Source organism: Melanotaenia boesemani, chromosome 14 (genome assembly GCF_017639745.1).
Source record: "Melanotaenia boesemani isolate fMelBoe1 chromosome 14, fMelBoe1.pri, whole genome shotgun sequence".
In the NCBI taxonomy this organism is placed as follows: Eukaryota; Metazoa; Chordata; class Actinopteri; order Atheriniformes; family Melanotaeniidae; genus Melanotaenia; species Melanotaenia boesemani.
The window spans coordinates 29,793,821-29,811,400 of NC_055695.1; positions in this window are offsets into that span (position 1 = coordinate 29,793,821).

Below are 17,580 nucleotides of genomic sequence, written 5' to 3' on the forward strand. Positions count from 1 at the left end.
TGGATATTTTTATTTTAGAAAATCGTGAAAATCGATTTTAAGTTTTAAACAGCAACACCCAGCCTCCCTTAAAATAGCAAAACCCAGAACTATGCTGTTACTCATTAAAAGTTTAAAACTGATGATGCATTTTTTCCATTTAAGATTAGTCTATAAATCCCAACACTCAGTCATCATCGGAATCATAATTATGGCAAATGTCCCAGGATTTACACTGCAAGCATTGCAACAACACCTCTCTTGGCCAGGAGTAGCTTTCCAAACAGACTATGCAGTAGTCTTCTTCTGTTTTAGAGTCGGTGTCCTGATCCATGTGCTTTGTCTTCAGAATTTTCTGCCGACTGTTCCCAGTTTGTTGGCTGGTGTTGTGCTTTCTGTTGTGGGTCAACTTTCTTTTTACATTCTTTGGCTTCTTTTCAAATTCCAAAGCTTCCTTTTCAGGGGTGTCTGTCAGAATGGCCGACTTGCACTTTCTCTGACCTTTGATGATTTTTCGTGTCCCTGCTCTTGAATGAGGACGGATAGTCTCAGGTGAAAACATTAATTAGCAATTGGCAATTAGCATTTCCTGATGGAGATGCATTGAGAAACAGACCTGTTTGCACAGGTGGAGAAATGGGTGGCAGCGGCCTGTCTGTCACCAAAGATGGTGCAAAGTCAGAGTCTTAGAATTTGTCATGGTTAAAAGACCAAATTACTTTTGCATGGTTTTCAAAAGACAGAAACATATTGTACCCTTTGCAGATAGTCTGCAATGATAACTCTCCTGATGGTCAGAGAAAACCCTCCTGGGGTTGCAGTATCCTGACTTCATCTCCTCTCCTGGGCCTAGCATCTCTATCTACAGCAATAGAGGGTGGTGTGGCAAATATTAAATTATTTTGCTACACATCTCACTGTCCTGCTCTCTGTCTTCACTACATCTGGTGCTAAGGACAAAATAGGCAGAGGGACACCCCTGTCCGGTGTCCTTTTCCTGTCTTGTAGCATACTACTGGAAAAAAACATTACAGAAGATGTAGGAAACACTGTGCAACCCAAGTCAGACGCCCTCATTTAGAAACAGGTTAATCAATTATAAATACAGTTAATTACAATAAGGAGATTAATGCAAATAGTTGACAGTTTAAAATATAATATAGTCAAGAAATTAACAATGTAGTTAAAGTAAAAACTAAGTTGGTAAAGTATTACTCCTTTTAGCCACCCTGTCCTCTACCTGCAGGTGCGTGGGTGTGCAGGTGCATAGTCCATGCACTTCGTAGTGCACAGACTACGTAGGCTACAGAGTGTCCTACGTAGTCTGTGCACTACAAAGCTGTTTACTGTTCGTGAAAGCAAATAGCATACCTAGCCGATAATTTTCCCATAGCAGCAACGTAGGACATTGAATAGGACATTGAATCACGTAAACCTCTGAAATTCCTCTGAGGTTCTATCTTCCTTTTTTCTTTTTTTTTTAACTGTTTTTAACTTTTTTTACTGAATAATGTATAAAAAAAACACCAATCTGCACTAGTCTAGATGGGATTAAGAATATCATATTAAAAAAGCATGAAAAACTATGTATATATATATATATATATATATATATATATATATATATATATATATATATATATATATTATTTATTGTCCATGTATGGAAATTAGGGCTGTCAGCTTTTTAATTATTTCAAACAGATTAATCACAGCTTACATATAAATAATTATAATTAATCATCATCTGCTACAACTATGTTGTAGTCCCATTTGTACTGTATTGTATCAACAGTGTTATGGAAGGAGTCCGCATAGGGGCCCACCAAGATGGTTTGTACATAGGGCTCAGAATTTCGTGCTACACCCCTGCATACAAGGAACAGAACTGGGACATGACAGTGGATTTGGGGGGGGGGTGCTGATATTTTGCTGTAACAAAGCTAGAAAACATTGATAAACTTAGCACCCATCCTTTAAGAAACCAACAGATTCCATGGGTGACTAATAAACTGTATTTATACGTATACGTTCTCTAATGTAGCTGCCTAATAACTGAGCATATATTGGTTGTCTGAGGAGGCAGAAAGGAAGTTTTCCTTTTCTAAGAATTTATGTTTGAAGCTATGCAGCATTATATATTCAGCTGTTTGCCCTGATTGATTTAGTCAAAATTAATCTGTTTTATGCTGGGCTTACATCAAAAGACTTTGAAAAGATTTGGAAAAGACTGTGAAACTAGATTCTTTTAGCATTTTTTGTGATATGTTGGACAGTTGATATCAAACAGACAGGGCTGATCTGCCACAAGCTCCACCATCCGGTCCTCTTTCTGGACAGTCCACCTACGATGTTTCATCACCGGTTTTTGTTCATCCTTTATTTATTTATTATTAATTTTTAAAATTTGCCATCTGTTGCCAGAGCTCATGTATTGGTTGTTGTTTGTTCCTCGACTTGCGATAATATAAAATATGTTTGATAATGTCGCAGACCAACGACTAGGAAAAGACTGACATGAAACAATGCTGATTACCACCGTAAACCTAACGATGGAGATGAAGGGAGTGCGTTGCGACTCCAGTAAGACTCCTAAAATTCATTAAAGACTTCCATTTTCAGTTTGCGAGTGTGAAAATCTTTTGGTGTAAGCCCAGCATTACACTGACCATTCACTTTATCCCATCCACCTTGTTAATACCAGGTTGGACCCCTTTCTTCTTCAGGACTGCCTTAATTCTTGGTCATAGATTGAAAAAGGTGATGGAAACATCCCTCAGAGATTTTACTCCATATTGACATGACAGCATCACACAGTTGCTGCAGATTTGTTGGTTGAATCTATGATGAGAATCTCCTGTTCCACCACATTTGAAATGAAGACTTTTGGTGAGTGTGTGTGAATTGTAGTCTCAGTTTCCTGTTCTTAGCTGACAGGAGGCACCCGGTGTGTCTTCTGCTGCTGTAGCCCATCTGCTTCAAGGTTGGACGTGGACATGTTGTGTGTTCAGAGATGCTGTTCTGCAGACCTTGGTTGGAACTGGTGGTCATTTGACTTCCTGTTGTCTTTCTATCATCTCCAACCAGTCTGTCCATTCTCCTCTGACCTCTGACATCAACCAGACATTCTGGTCCAAACAACTGCTGCTCACTGGATATTTTCTCTTCTTCAGACCATTCTCTGTAAACCCTAGAGATGGTTGTGTGTGGAAATCCCAGTAAATACTCAGACCAACAACCATGTCACGTTCAAAGTCACTTAAATGTCCTTTCTTCCTCATTCTGATGCTCAGTTTGAGCTTCATCAAGTAGTCTTCATCATGTCTACATAACTAGAGTTGCTGCCCTGTGATTGGCTGGTTAGATATTTGTGTTAATAGGTCATTGAACAGGTGGCTCTGAGAAAGTGATTCGATATTTTAATATTATACATGCAGGGCTACAAAAGATAAGCAGTATTTAACTGCTTTCATCACTAGATGTGAAGAAGACCAGTCAGGTCTTGCTATTTATTAAATTACATAATCTTCAGACTTTAAAACCCTGTGTGTTTGACTCGTTTTGACACTGATGTTCATTATGTACATTCCTGGAGCTGTAACTGCCCTGCAGCTGAGGCTGAGAAACCACACTTACATTTTTTTTTCTTCATACCAGTGAATCATGGTACAGTTGCATTTTGCCTTACGGCACCACATCATACCACAGCAATTGGATATCAACACACTATCCATTCTGAATTTGGATTCAGCAAAGAAACAAGGGGACATTATTGGAAGGAAAGAGAAAAAGTGTTCCGGCTGCCTGTCATTGTGCCTAATTACTCTCTCATCTTGCGTGTAAATGCCTGTGTGCCACCACCCACTGGAGATTGGTTATGCTCAAAACCCTGTGCTTCCTGCCTGCTGTGGATTGGCTCCACGCACCACACCCTTGCCATCACCCAATTGATTGGATAATTGCCGGGCCAATCATCATCACTACAGCCACACGATGAGGAAATAAAAGCCAACTGCAGCCGTGGAGTCTTTGGCAACTGTTTGCACAGACAGTCTGCCCTTGGCTTAAGAACTTTTGGTTGTGATTGTGTGCTTTGCTTGGTGTTTTTGTGCTTAGAAGAACTTAGAGTGTTATTGTAGATTTCCCACAGTGTAAAAACTGTTTGGCTTTGGCTTCTCCCTTAGTTATATTTTGTTTGCTTAGTGGTAAAAGTAGAATGTGTTGGGCTAGTTTAGGTTTGTAGTTGTTTATAGTATTTCTTCTGGTTAAATTTTAGATTTTGGAGCTGCTTCACCTTTTGTTACTATATAGAAGATTACTTGGCAAGTTTTTGTTCACTTTTTTTTTTTCTTTCTTTTGGTTATTTTCAGTTTTGTTTTTTGCCTATGAACAAGACCCCGAGTTACGTGAACTCCTCCACTTGGGGCAGGACAAGTCCAAGGCAAAGCTCTCGATTTACCGGTTGATCTACGTTCCCACCCTCACCTATGGCCACAAGCTGTGGGTAGTGACCGAAAAAACAAGATCGCAAATACAAGCGGCCAAAATGAGTTTTCTCCGCAGGGTGGCCGGGCTCTCCCTTAGAGATGGGCTGAGAAGCTTGGAGATCCGGGAGGAGCTCAGAGTAGAGCCGCTGCTCCTCCGCATCGAGAGAAGCCAGATGAGGTGGCTCGGGCATCTGGTTAGGATGCCTCCTGGAAGCCTCCCTGGTGAGGTGTTCCGGGCACGTCCCACCGGAAAGAGGCCCTGAGGAAGACCCAGGACGCGCTGAACAGACTACATCTCTTGGCTGGCCTGGGAACGCCTCAGGATCCCTCCGGATGAGCTGGTGAATGTGGCTGGGGAGAGGGAAGTCTGGGTTTCCCTGCTTAGGCAGCTGCCCCGCGACCCAACTCCGGATAAGTGGAAGAAAATGGATGGATGGATGTTTTTTTTACTGGCTTGTTTTGAGTTAACTTTATAAAATAGCTGTTATATTGGTTTCTTGATTTAAGCAGCTTCGCTAACCCCAACACGTGATTCACCACCATTTGTCTTTGTATTTATCCTCATTCCCACTTGTACCACTAAATTCTGTTATCTCCCGGTTTCACATCTGTCCCCAATTCTCATTCTTTTGTTACGCTCATCATACCCCTGTACGGGGTCGTAACAAAAAGAAAGAGAGAAGATGACAGAGCCAGAGATAAGACAAGAGTCAACGTTGGACTCTTTTTCCTGGCTGGACAGAGATCTCAGAGAAGAGACAGGATGCAAGATGGATGCTGAATCAGCTATTGTAGGAGCACTAAAGTAAGAAAATCTGCCAAATTCAGTAGTATTGCTTTAATTTACTGATTCATTTCTTGATTTATTTAAAAATGTAGAAAACAGCCTGGGGTGTCAAAGTGACCTCATAAAGATTGTTTGGTCAGAGGAACACAACCCACACAACTAAAAATTTACATGATGGAAATAAATCTCTGGCTTCCTGTTTGTTTTAGAGTTCAATCTCAAGTAGCACAGACTTCTCTCACTGACCTGATGTATATTACTTAAGGCAAGTGATGTGAAACGATGGTTGGGAGGTAAAAAAGAGCTCTGGAAATCAGCGTGATGAATAATTGAAAGGTTTATTACAAAAAGTCTGCCATCTAAAACAGATCTGCTAGTGAGGACTCCTAGTCCCTGGTCAGGGACATGTGACTCTAGTCACAGTTCACTTTAAATAGACAACTCAGACAAAGAACTCCCTCCACTGACATCTAAATCTAATTATGAGACTTGTGTGAGGGATGTATGATGCTCCATATGTGCAGTTCATGTGGTCCTTACAGGAAACAGACCAGCACATGTAAATTTGATTAGTACACCTAAATTTAATTAGTACATCCAAGTTGGCTTACAATGCCTATGTAATGCTTTCATATGAAAGGGCTGAAATATATTTCATATATTTAGAAGCTTAATTTGACACCAAAATCTAAAAGTTAACTTATTCATAAGTAACAACCTTTATTGCAAAACAATATTTAATAAAATCAAATGATTCTTGATGGGAAGGTTGTAAGACTTTTAAATTTTATGTTACAACCCACATTAACCCTGTCAGCTATTGTTAATCTGACTGAATTAGAATATTGATTTTAACATGTTGAAATTAGAAATACATCACATTTTGTCTAAAAAAACAATTTAATTTACTTTTGGTCATTTAAGTTTATCTTCAATTGTATAAGTACTAAGCAAAGTTTATTGTTGGTCAAAAAAATGACTTAAGTAAAAATCATTTTTTTTATAAATAAAATCTGCATATTCCTATTTACAGGCCTGACAACAACCATATAAAATTAAGAGGGAAGTGGTAAAAACTGAAATGATCATACGACTCCTGTGTCACCATTTTAACTTTCCCCATGTTACAACCAGGCCTGCTGACAGTCATGCCTGGGCCCAGGACGAGATAATATAAGTTGGATTAGAGGCTCTTCCTCTTCCCTCTCCTGTTCCTCCCTTCCGCTCTTCCTATTCTATTCCTCTCTTCTGTTTTTCCTCTTCTGTTCCTCTACTCTGCTCTGGTCTCCTTCTTTTCCTTTCCTCTCCTTACGAGGAAAACTCTATCAGAATCTGTCATTTTGGTTGGCCATGATGCAGGATTGCTGAAATTAACCACTATTTCAAGGAAAATTAAGAAGAATACAAATAAAAAGCTTCTATGTAACTCAATTTTCCATCAAATAGGCCTGTTTTGAAAAGATATTTTTTAATTTATTGAGGGGCCTGTTCTGGACCTCCTACCCTGGGTCTGGGGCAACAGACCTGTTTGCCCCCCCACATCAGCGGGCATTACAACCATACCCTGTTTCCCCTACAGTTAAAAAAGAAAAAGTTCTGGCATCAAGTCGATGAGGTGGAGTTGTCTGAGTTCGGAGTTTTGAAGGAAAACAGTGATGGGGGAGGGAAGGGCAACCAGTTTGTTGTGAATAATTTATCACTGATGTTTCCACTGCCTTTGTTCTATGTCCAAAGGATCTGAGATTTAAGTTTTAATAGCATGTGTGGCTGGAGTTATTATGTGTGATCAAATAATTCTCGGCTCTGGGATTAAAAAAAAAAGTAAGTGTCCTTTCCTTCATGTTGTCTCTGTGTAAGTTATGGAGGCCACATGGGTATAACCCACTCCTCTTTACTCTCCACCCTCTGATATTAATTTTGCAAATCACACAGAAGTGTCCTGGGTATTTCAGCGACTAGTCACTCATTGCTCTTCAATCTTCCACTGATTTAAACTTTGATAAAAGGCAACATACTAAGCTTAATGGAAACAACCGATGGATCCTGACAGAAAGCTACACGTGTAAATGTTAATCTCTCTATAAAACCTTTAAGCAAGAAAGAAGATGCTTTTATTTAGAGTGGTAAATTTACTGCATTAACAAACAAAAAAAAACTTCTTAAACTCTGCAGTCTTCATCCACAGCATTTAAATATTTGGTGCTTTTAAAAGTAATTTAGAAGAAAATAGAACAGAGAAACTATTTGTTCTTCAAAGGGTAAATTTCCATTATTGCTGCAGCACAGAGACAGATCACATACAGAAACACAATCCTTGAACGTGTTAGAAATGAGCACACAAACATATGTAATAGAATAAATAGTACAAATAAATGTACAAACTATTATTTGGAAGTATCCAACTATATACCTAACTGCACGTTGAACTCAGCACAGTGCAAGATGTCTTTGGTTATCTTTTGTTGCAGTCCTGCAGGAAGGACCTGTGATAGCACTCCTTTACACACTTCTTGGAATGCAGCAGCCTGTCACTGAAGGAGTTTTCCAGTGCTGCCATGGTGTCATGCGTGGGGTAAGAAGCTTATCCAGGAGCTATGATAATTTTGGTATCTTCTTCTTATCTCCCATCACATGCACTGGCTGGAAGGAGCAAACCAGAGGTGCCTTTCCTGATCTCAGTTCATTGTGTCTCTTCCTCCCTGCAGTGGAGACGCTGCTGTTCCAGTAAACGGCTCAATAAAAGAGTTAATGCTACAAATAAGTTGAGGAAGGTCTTAAGGAGGGGTCGCTGCACCCCAAAAAGTCTGAATTTCCTCAGCAAGCAGAGTGGCTCTTTCTGTAAACTGCATCAGTACTATGAGTTTGGTCCAGTTTGTTAAGATGAAAGAAATCCACCAGCAAACTCAGAGGATGGGTGGTGGTCCACATTACTGTGTTCCAATTTGCCCCTCAAAGGAACAAACTGAATGCTGTTAAACCACTGTAGAAATAAAACAAACAAAAAGTGCTCTCAGACATCTCTAGGTGACAGAACTCTGTAGAAGGAAGATGGTAGTGCCGTCCACCCTGATGGCAAACTGAAGTGGCTCCAAATACCTCGCCCCAAAACAATAAACATGACTCATGGGACGGGGAGAACAAGTAAATTCTGTAAATAAATAAGACCTGCTGGTCTCAACAAGGATCTTACTAACAAAACTTGGGGACAGGTACATTACCAGGATGGGTTAGAGGAAGGAGGGAGGAACAAAACTATAGAAACTATATATATATATATATATATATATATATAAAATCTAACAAATCCTCTATCATAACAAAAGTCTGAGGCCTTCACAGAATTCTGGCTCAGAAGTTCAGCTCCACAGTCCTTTTTAGGCCAGTCCTGAGCAATGATTTGCAATTAGCAGACAAGGAAGAAAATGACAGAGGAAGCAGCACAGCACACATCAACACAGAGAGTATTCCAGAAACAACGGATCAAAGTGCAGGGGGAAAACACAATGGATAATATGAGCAGCATTTTTCTGGAGAAAGTAGAAAGAGTTGAAATACTGCAAATTGTAAATAAATAAATAAATGAGCTGACTATGATGTAATCGATATGTTACTAGCAAAGAATATAATAGAATCTATTGTTGAGCTTTGTATTTACTATATATATATATATATATATATATATTTATATATATATATATATACATATATATTTCAATTTCAAAAGGAGCATAAGATGAAAACAACTAAAGTAATTCTACTTCAGAATTAGAAGCAATCAGAGCACAGCTCATCAACAATGTAATGTATTTATTTATTTGCCAAGGATTGTGGGCTTTAATGGCCAAATTATCCCTTCATAATAAAGAATCCTAGACCCAGGCAGTGATCTGGATCACCCTGAAAATGTCTTTTTCTATTTCTAAAATTTCCTGAAAATTCATCAAAATCCATCCATTACTTTTTGAGTTATGTCGCTAACATACAGTCAGACAAACAGACCGACCAATGGCACTGAAAACATAACCAGCGCCTTGGTGGAGGTAATGCACAGAAGCAGAAGAATAAATGAAGAATAAGCTCTGGCTATGCTTCAAGAAATGAATGAGGAAGCCTCAGGTGGGGGAGAAATTATCAGCTTCTCTTCAGCCGGACCAAGATAAGAGTAGACGTCCTTGACAAGATTCTGAGGCAGTATTCATCTGGAGCCGCAACTACAAGATGGCCTGTTATAATATTTTGGACATGGCTGGACTGAATGCATGGGTCCTCTACCGGAGCTGCATTGATGCCGGAGTGACCCGGCGTTTGTTCATCATTGTTGAGCTTTGCCAGCTGCTGCACAGTAAACACATCCCAGACCTGTTACCACCTCTAAGCAGGATCAGCGTGCCAACGATGCTGAGCCAGGGAAAGAAGACAAACTGTGTGTGAAAAATACACAAAACCACAGAAAATGCATGAAGCAGCATGCAGTCTGTGTACAGCGTGTGTGCTGAATGTGAGGAGTTCATCACTGCATGTGTGTGTTCCTTAATTATTTGAATCAAATCTATCATGGAAGACAAATACTATGAACACAAAAATAACAAAAACAAATATGTTACATAAAGTAAATAAAGCCGTATCTCTAATAATTGTTTGATTGCTCCATATATGACTTTAGGAATTTAGGAACTACATATGAAACACACATTAATCCATTTTACAAAAAAGAACAATGAGAATCATCAGTAGAGGTAAATATACAGATCCATCCAGTCTGTGTTTTATAAAGGTATATTTTATTTTATTAATTATATTAATATTTTACATTACAAATTCAATTATTTAATTAATGACAATGTTCTGAAGCTGATGTATGAAGCTCACAGGACTATATACATATATATATATATATATATCTATATATATATAGATATATATATATAGATATATATATGTATATATATAAAGTAACAGGGCACAGGATATGAACATACGGCCAGAAATCTGTTTTCTGTTGTTTCTATTAATGTCATTTTTACAGCAGGGAAATTCACGAAGCAAAGCCGAAAGGTTTATGAAAGAGTAGATGCATATCATACTTCAGAGCAGGATTTATCAGTTCACAGTGTTCGCTGCAGACTTTCCAAGCCTGAACTCCAGGTGTCTTTATGAATTACAACAATCCATCTGGCTGTTTTATTCTAGCTTCTTGTTGATTGCTGTTCTTCTTAGATGATATTTGTGTTTGCAGTCAGTGAGCTAGCCGTCCTTTCAGCATTTAGCAGCTGTAACAGTCACATGACTTACTGGTCCAAGGGGCTCTGTGAACTCTTCTGTCACTGTCTTTGACCCAAAGTGATACAAGAAGCTGATAACAGAGAATAACTACAAGACACAGCATGCAATTTTTTTTAACAATAAGCCAATCAGCACAAAAGAAAGGGTCCAATAGATCATCCAATCATACTGATTCCTCTTTCCTGCTTGTACATGTGGACAAGGTAAATAATCTGGAACACAGCAGGTGGTTTGATGAAAGTCATCTAATCTGTGAGCAATCTTTATTTTGTTTTCATTAATGTCTATTTCTTTTCTAGTAAAAACACATTCTCATTTTGTCATTTCAGATTGTCAGATTCTACGGCAGCTTTTTCAAACCAGCCTTAGTCAGGAAAGAGTTGCTGTGCTGTGGAAAGCATCCTGCCTTGTTCCAGCGCCAGCAGTCTTCTGCTGCTGTAGCCCATCAGCTTCAAGGTTGGACACATTGTTGCCAGATCTTGTGAGAAAAACAAGCTACCAGCTCAATGAAAACATGCCCAAAAGAAGCGACTTGGCCACCTCGCATGTGTGTGGGTAGGGGTGTTCAGACGGGACGTCCACGGTAACCCAGGAAACAGCACTGTGGACACTAGTTCCTGAAAAAAATTACTGTTGTGTTCACGTTTCCCGATCTGCAGCCAGGGGTTATTGCCTTATTGTGGACTGCTGAGAAAGAATGATGACTTTATAAAGAAAGCAGGACAAGCCCAAATAAGCAACTACACTTAAGAAAACAGCCCAAAAAAAAAACAACCTACAACTGAGGATATTTCCAAGCGACTTTGCAGAAAAACAAGCCCAAAGCTGCTTGAAACAAGCTGACTTGGCAACACGGGTTGGACATGTTTTTGTGTTCAGACGCTATTCTACATACCACGGGTGGAAACAGTAGATCAGCAGTTTCTGACATACTCAGACCAACAACCATGCCACGTTCAAAGTCACTTAAATCTCCTTTCTTCCTCATTCTGATGCTCAGTTTGAACTTCGGCAAGCCGTCTTCACCATGTCTACATGACTACATGTACTGAGTTGCTGTCATGTGATTGGCTGATTAGATTTACAAGGAACAAAACAGGTGTGTCTAATAAAGTGGCTAGTAAGTATAAATCTACCATAGAATTTGTCAACTAAAACTAGAATGAAACTCAAATGACAGTTTAGTCATGAGACAAGAGACTAGAACTAAATCCAGATTTGCTCTTGATGTAAACCATCTGTAGGGGTTAACGTTGTCTGGACCTGTTCATAACCGGTCTTTTCCCCTCATGAAATCATTCCCATCTGATGTCACTTTTTTGTTTGTAAGCATAAAGAGTCTTGTCTGGTTCACATGGCAACATCTGGCTGCACCCATTAAAATCTGACAGTATGTACTGGTTCAGGTATAATTGGTGGCACTCAACAATACCACCAGCTGTCAAGGAAACAAAGTAGTCCTCATTTTGTGCCTGCTGTTCTAGTATCCAGATATCCTCCGCTGGCTTAATCAGTTGGCCTGCTTTAGTGTGAGAATGAAAGTTCACACTGAAACACAAGGTATTGCATTAAATCCGCAGACGCCTCTCTGCTGCTTACCCTTAGGTCAAAAGGTGACAGCTCAAAGAACGCTTTAAATCATGAGAGCTGCTTTACCTTCCAGTGGAGCTGGAGAGACGCACCTACATTAAGTCAGTAAAGTCTGTGGATTTATCTGGATCTGAACGCTTCCCCATGGGCTGCATATCAATGGGTTGGACTCTGTGGGCTCAGTGTGAGCCTGACAGACTGTGATGTGTGGGTAAGTGAGTTGTTAAAGGGCAAACAAACGGCACAGGTTCAAACTTCTGGTGTCATATTTTAACTTATAGTGTAGCTTAGCCATAGTTCCAATCAATAAGTTCAAACTGGGTTTAAATTTAAACCACTGCTGCTTTCTGTGATGTCAAGAAGTCAGAATTAATTTCCTAGTACATAGAAGTGGAAATGAACGACTAACACATTTGAACGAGAATAGAAATATGACTGATAGAGGCAATAACAATCTATTATAATGTATATAGATTTTAATAGATCCTTCAGGGTAGCTCAACATTTAAGTAAATTTTAATGAGATCAGATGAACTTTGAGAATCTGTTATCAGCTTAATTAGCAAGAAATGCAATAAGAAAAGAAGGAGAAAAGATCTCATTTACATGTAATACTAATGTAAGAAGTGAAAGAGAACACATCTTCTGGGAGTATGTAGAAATGTGAATTAAACATCTATTTATTTACAGTTCTTTTCAGTGAAGGTAATGAACTACAGGGTCAAGAACGATCAAACATTAGCATGGCTATAAAAATCTCATATTGGAATTTTTATAGTCATGCATCAATGTTGCATCCAAATTCATACAAAAATGTAGTAGACAAGAGAAAGCTAGAAAGATGATGTTTTAGGTTATATTTATGGTTAGGGAGCTAAAACACTCAACTCAGGATTGATTTTGGTTAATTGTTAAAGCATCACTGCTGAACTTTGGCAGATTTCCTCACTTTTGACGGATTATTCTGCATCCATCGTGCATCCTGTCTCTTCTCTGAGATCTCTCCAGCCAGTAAGAGTCAGTCTGATGTTGACTCTTGGCTTTTCTCTTTCTCTGTTGCTTTCTCTCTTTTTTTCTCCCTTCCTCTGATGATTTCCTCTTGCATTTCTTTGCTGAATCAACCATGGTGCTCATTCAAAACGGACACAGAAATACTCTTCTCCTCAGGTTAATGATGGCTAACTGTAGGGAATACAAAGAAAAAAGCATCTGATGTGTGTATATATGTATAGATATATATATATATTACAAAAAGTCTCTAATGGTCTTTAGTTACTGAATAAAGAATCACTTTTGTAAAGCAGACGTTTAAAGAAATCTCAACAGATTCTGTCGTAATTAGTGTCAACTCAGGAAATATTCACTCACCGTCCACTGTCGGCTTCACCATGTCTACATGACTAAATGTGTTGAGTTGCTGCCATGTGATTGGCTGATTAGATATTAGTGTTAACAAGCACTTGAACACATGGACTTACCTGTTCAAGGCGCTCTGTGATGCTCCACAGATCCTGTCACTGTCTTTGACCCAATGAACCTGATAAAGTGGACGGTGAGTTTATGTTTTTCGTTCCCAGTTCAAACCATTAACTGCTCAGCCCCCTTGTAGACACTGAAGTCTGCGTCACGTCTAGCTGTGATTATTTAGAGTGTATCACCATGGTAACTGTGGTCCACATTGGTTTCAGATTCTCACATAAATCAAGATCTGAGCTACAAACTTACCTACTCCACCGTCTCAGAAAGTCGTGAAAATGACTCCCTCTTTGAGAACAAGGGCTTCTGAGGACCCACTGTTAAAACCAAATATGCTGCTGATGCTGATGCCATTCTTATGATGAGTAAAGCAGGGTAGGAAGTGTACGGCTGCAGGCTGTTCAGCAGCTAAAATGTATTTCCATAGCCTTCCCAAAGATGAGCTGTTTGGTCGTGTGTTGTTACAAATCATTTTTATGTTAATAGAACACCAAATAACCTCAGTTCTGTTGTTCAAAGAATATATTTCTACTCTTACATCACATCTTACGTCTCTAAAAAAGTTCTTAACTTTCAGCTGTGCAGCAGCAGTTTATCCTCCGATCCTTTCCAAATCAGGTCCAAACTCTATATATTGACATTTTTAAGAGAATCAGATACCAGATCATGAGCTACTGAAAGAATTTGCCCAGTACCACATCTGGCAAAAACAAACTTTCCAAACTTCCTCTGTAGATGGACCAGGATGTTCTGCTTAACTGCTATTATGGGCCCACAAAGAATGCTCATTAGTAAACCCACAGGGAGCACGTGACTTCCTATCAAACCTGATCAGATCTTTACAAGAATTTGGAAACTAAACCAGAAAAGTCTCAGCTCTGTTCCAGAGGGGTAAAAACAACGAACCTCCATCTTCAGCTTTAAAGTCACGTCGTACTCTGGGTCCAGTTTTCCTCATAATGAGCTTTATTTATAATACTCACAGAAAACAAAGATATCCAAGCTATTAATATATACTCACCTGCCAATTTATTAAGTCAACCTGTTCAATTGCTTAATAATGCAAATATCTAATCAGCCAATCACAGACGGGCTGGTATCTCATCAAATCTGCAGCAACTGTGTGATGCTATCATGTCAACATGGAGCAAAATCCCTAAGAAATAGTTGCAAGACCTTGTTGAATCTATGACACAGAGAATTAATGCAGTTCTGGAGGAAACAGGGGGTCAACCACAGTTCTAGCGAGGTGGTCCCGATAGAGCAACCAGGTTGTGTCCAGCTTTGTTGTTTAGACACAAACTGTACATCACGTCAGCCACATCCAAGCTGCTGGACTGGATTATTATGTCAAAGTTCAAGGCAGTTTTGAGTCTCTTGCTAGTTTGCTGGGTGTGTTGATCTGGATCCGTCTCTCTCAGCGAGCCGGACTACTCAACTGAAATGACATTTTCCACAGAACATTTGAGTGGCTACTTGTAAGTAAATAAATAAATATTAAATCGTGTTTTTCTTCCACAAGATTTAAAAGTTGAGGATGTCTGACGCTGCTTAAGGATGAAAGAAAAATACCTTTTGTTTCATCATTTACAGCAAATATGCTCCAACAAAGGCAGCAAAGAAAAACCTTTTTCAAACTTGAAACTACATTTTCAATAATAACTGCACCTTCTGTTCTGTTCTGAAACAACAAAGAACAAATATCTTAGAGCTTAATATTCAGGGAATAAGGTCATTTAAAGAAAAAGACTTGCAGGCAGAAGGGGGGAGAATGTTCTCTCATAAAATGTGTCCGAGAGCAAATGTCTCTGTTATCTCTGCTGACCTCATATCTGTGTGTGAATGAAGCTGTAATCATTTGCAGAAATTCTGCCTATTGTGTTTTCTCATTTTCTTCCTGTTTTTGGTATCTTTCGGAGGTCTCAGACCTAACATTTGGACGGTGTCTTTGCAGCCAAAGTTAATAACAGGGTCTAAAGCAATTAAAGCGCAGCTGTAGCATTACATTGCTAGCCTGCAGGATCCGGAGTCTTGTAGACTGATGAGAGATGTTAGACTTGGTGAGTTTTCTCCTCAGCACCACCATGTGTTGGATGTGAATTTCAGGAAAGTGGAAAACAAAACTATTAACTGCTAGAAAATTGCAGAAATGCATTGAGATTTACCTTAAAATGAATTAGCTTCATCAGGTTCAGTTTACTTATGTAGTCATCATGATTTTAGCTAGCTGAACTGAGGTCTTCAGCAGCCTACACAAGTAGTTTACAAGTAGTATATGGAACTTTTTAAACAAAAATTAAGATTTTCTTTACACCATCTTACTACTTTATTCACATAACCCTTTAATCAATAAACTTAAATTTGATTTTCTTTCAGTAATGAAGTCAGACGCTAGCTAGCTAGCTGTAAGATAAACAGATGACAGGGCTAATTTGAGGCTAATGCTTTGAACAAGGCCAACTACAGGCCTATAGGTGCTGTCTGCATAATTTCAGTTTCAGTGCAACTCAGTTGTTTAAAGAAACACATTTTCATTCAGATTTCTTAATTTTCTTTACTTGGACTTGGAGCTAATTGTCCCAGTTTTCCAGAAAGGTAGACTGAACACAACTTGCATCCTAGATGATGCATGTACAACATAGTGACTGCCAGAAGTTAAATGTTCCTTTAGTTAGAAATTGTACTGCTTTGACATTAAGATGCTTAATGTTAACTCAAGAATGACTCATGCAGCTGTTGGACTTTTGCATCAAACTGGAAAACAGACAGACTGTGGTGCAGCCTGTTTCAGGGCCTTAATGAAGGGGGTCTTCACAGTTGAACTCTGAGAGCACCTCAGCTGGTCACCGGATACTCACAGCCAGCTGTGGAACTAGAAAAGGCACTAATACAGCTGTCATGCACCATGCTTGGATTTCAATCTTAAGAGTGATGTTAGACCAAGAGCAACACTGACTAAGAGATTACATCACTGCCTTTAGCTAAGTCAAGGACGCACAAAATCAATGCCTCTGATGCAAATGCACAGCAGGAATTCACTTAAAAGCTGATAACATTAAGCTGGCAGCGCTGTGATGTAGGCCTATATTGTAATGTTATGTAAATCTGACCATATGACAGCTTCATTTAAATTGGCGTGTGTGAGATTATGCATGATAGTGGCCCATTTTGCTCCCCTCATGCTCATCTCTGCCTCCATGTAAATAATTCAAGCCATAATTTGGTGCATTTGAAGAAAACATTCAAAAATTCTATAACAGGCCCTGGAGACTTGAGGCTGGATTTTTTTTATGCAAAGGAAGAAATTGGAAGGTACATCATGTTGGCTGGAGGGTCCATCACTCATCAATTCGTTTGTAAACAGCAGATTTATGTGCAGTAAAGCAAGTCCACAGCTAATCTGCTGGGGGCTTGTCTCTCCCGCTCTCTCAGACACACACACACACATCATCATCGCCTGGAGCATGTTTAGGAAAAAATTACTAGAGAATTTCAAGTCCAAATCCTTGGTTTCCTAGCGGAGACAGAGTGGGGGAATGAGCGCACGCTCTCCTGTTCACAGGCCATGTCAAAGGCTGGAAAACAACATGATGTAACCAGTGTATTTACTGTAAGCAGCAGGTCAGCTGTGGATAAACAGATCATGTTTGATTTCACATTTTACTGTACATCACTAACCACCACAACCCCTGAAACGGCTGCGGCTTCTTTCTTTCTGCCCACAGGGACGTCTTCTCTCCCCCAGTCTAACATTTCAGGTCTGCTATCTGCGAGGAGGAAATGAAATGCTCCGTGACTCACTGCTGATTTGCAGCGCACAAGTAAAGATGACAAATGGAGAGGATTAAATCAAGCTGGTCCCGGAAAGGCAACAGTAAAAAAACAAAAAAAAAAACAAGGTCTTTAAATTATTCTAAAGGCTCCATCAGGCCGATCCAAGCAGCGAGTGTACTTCATAGCTGAGTGCTTTTTCTGATT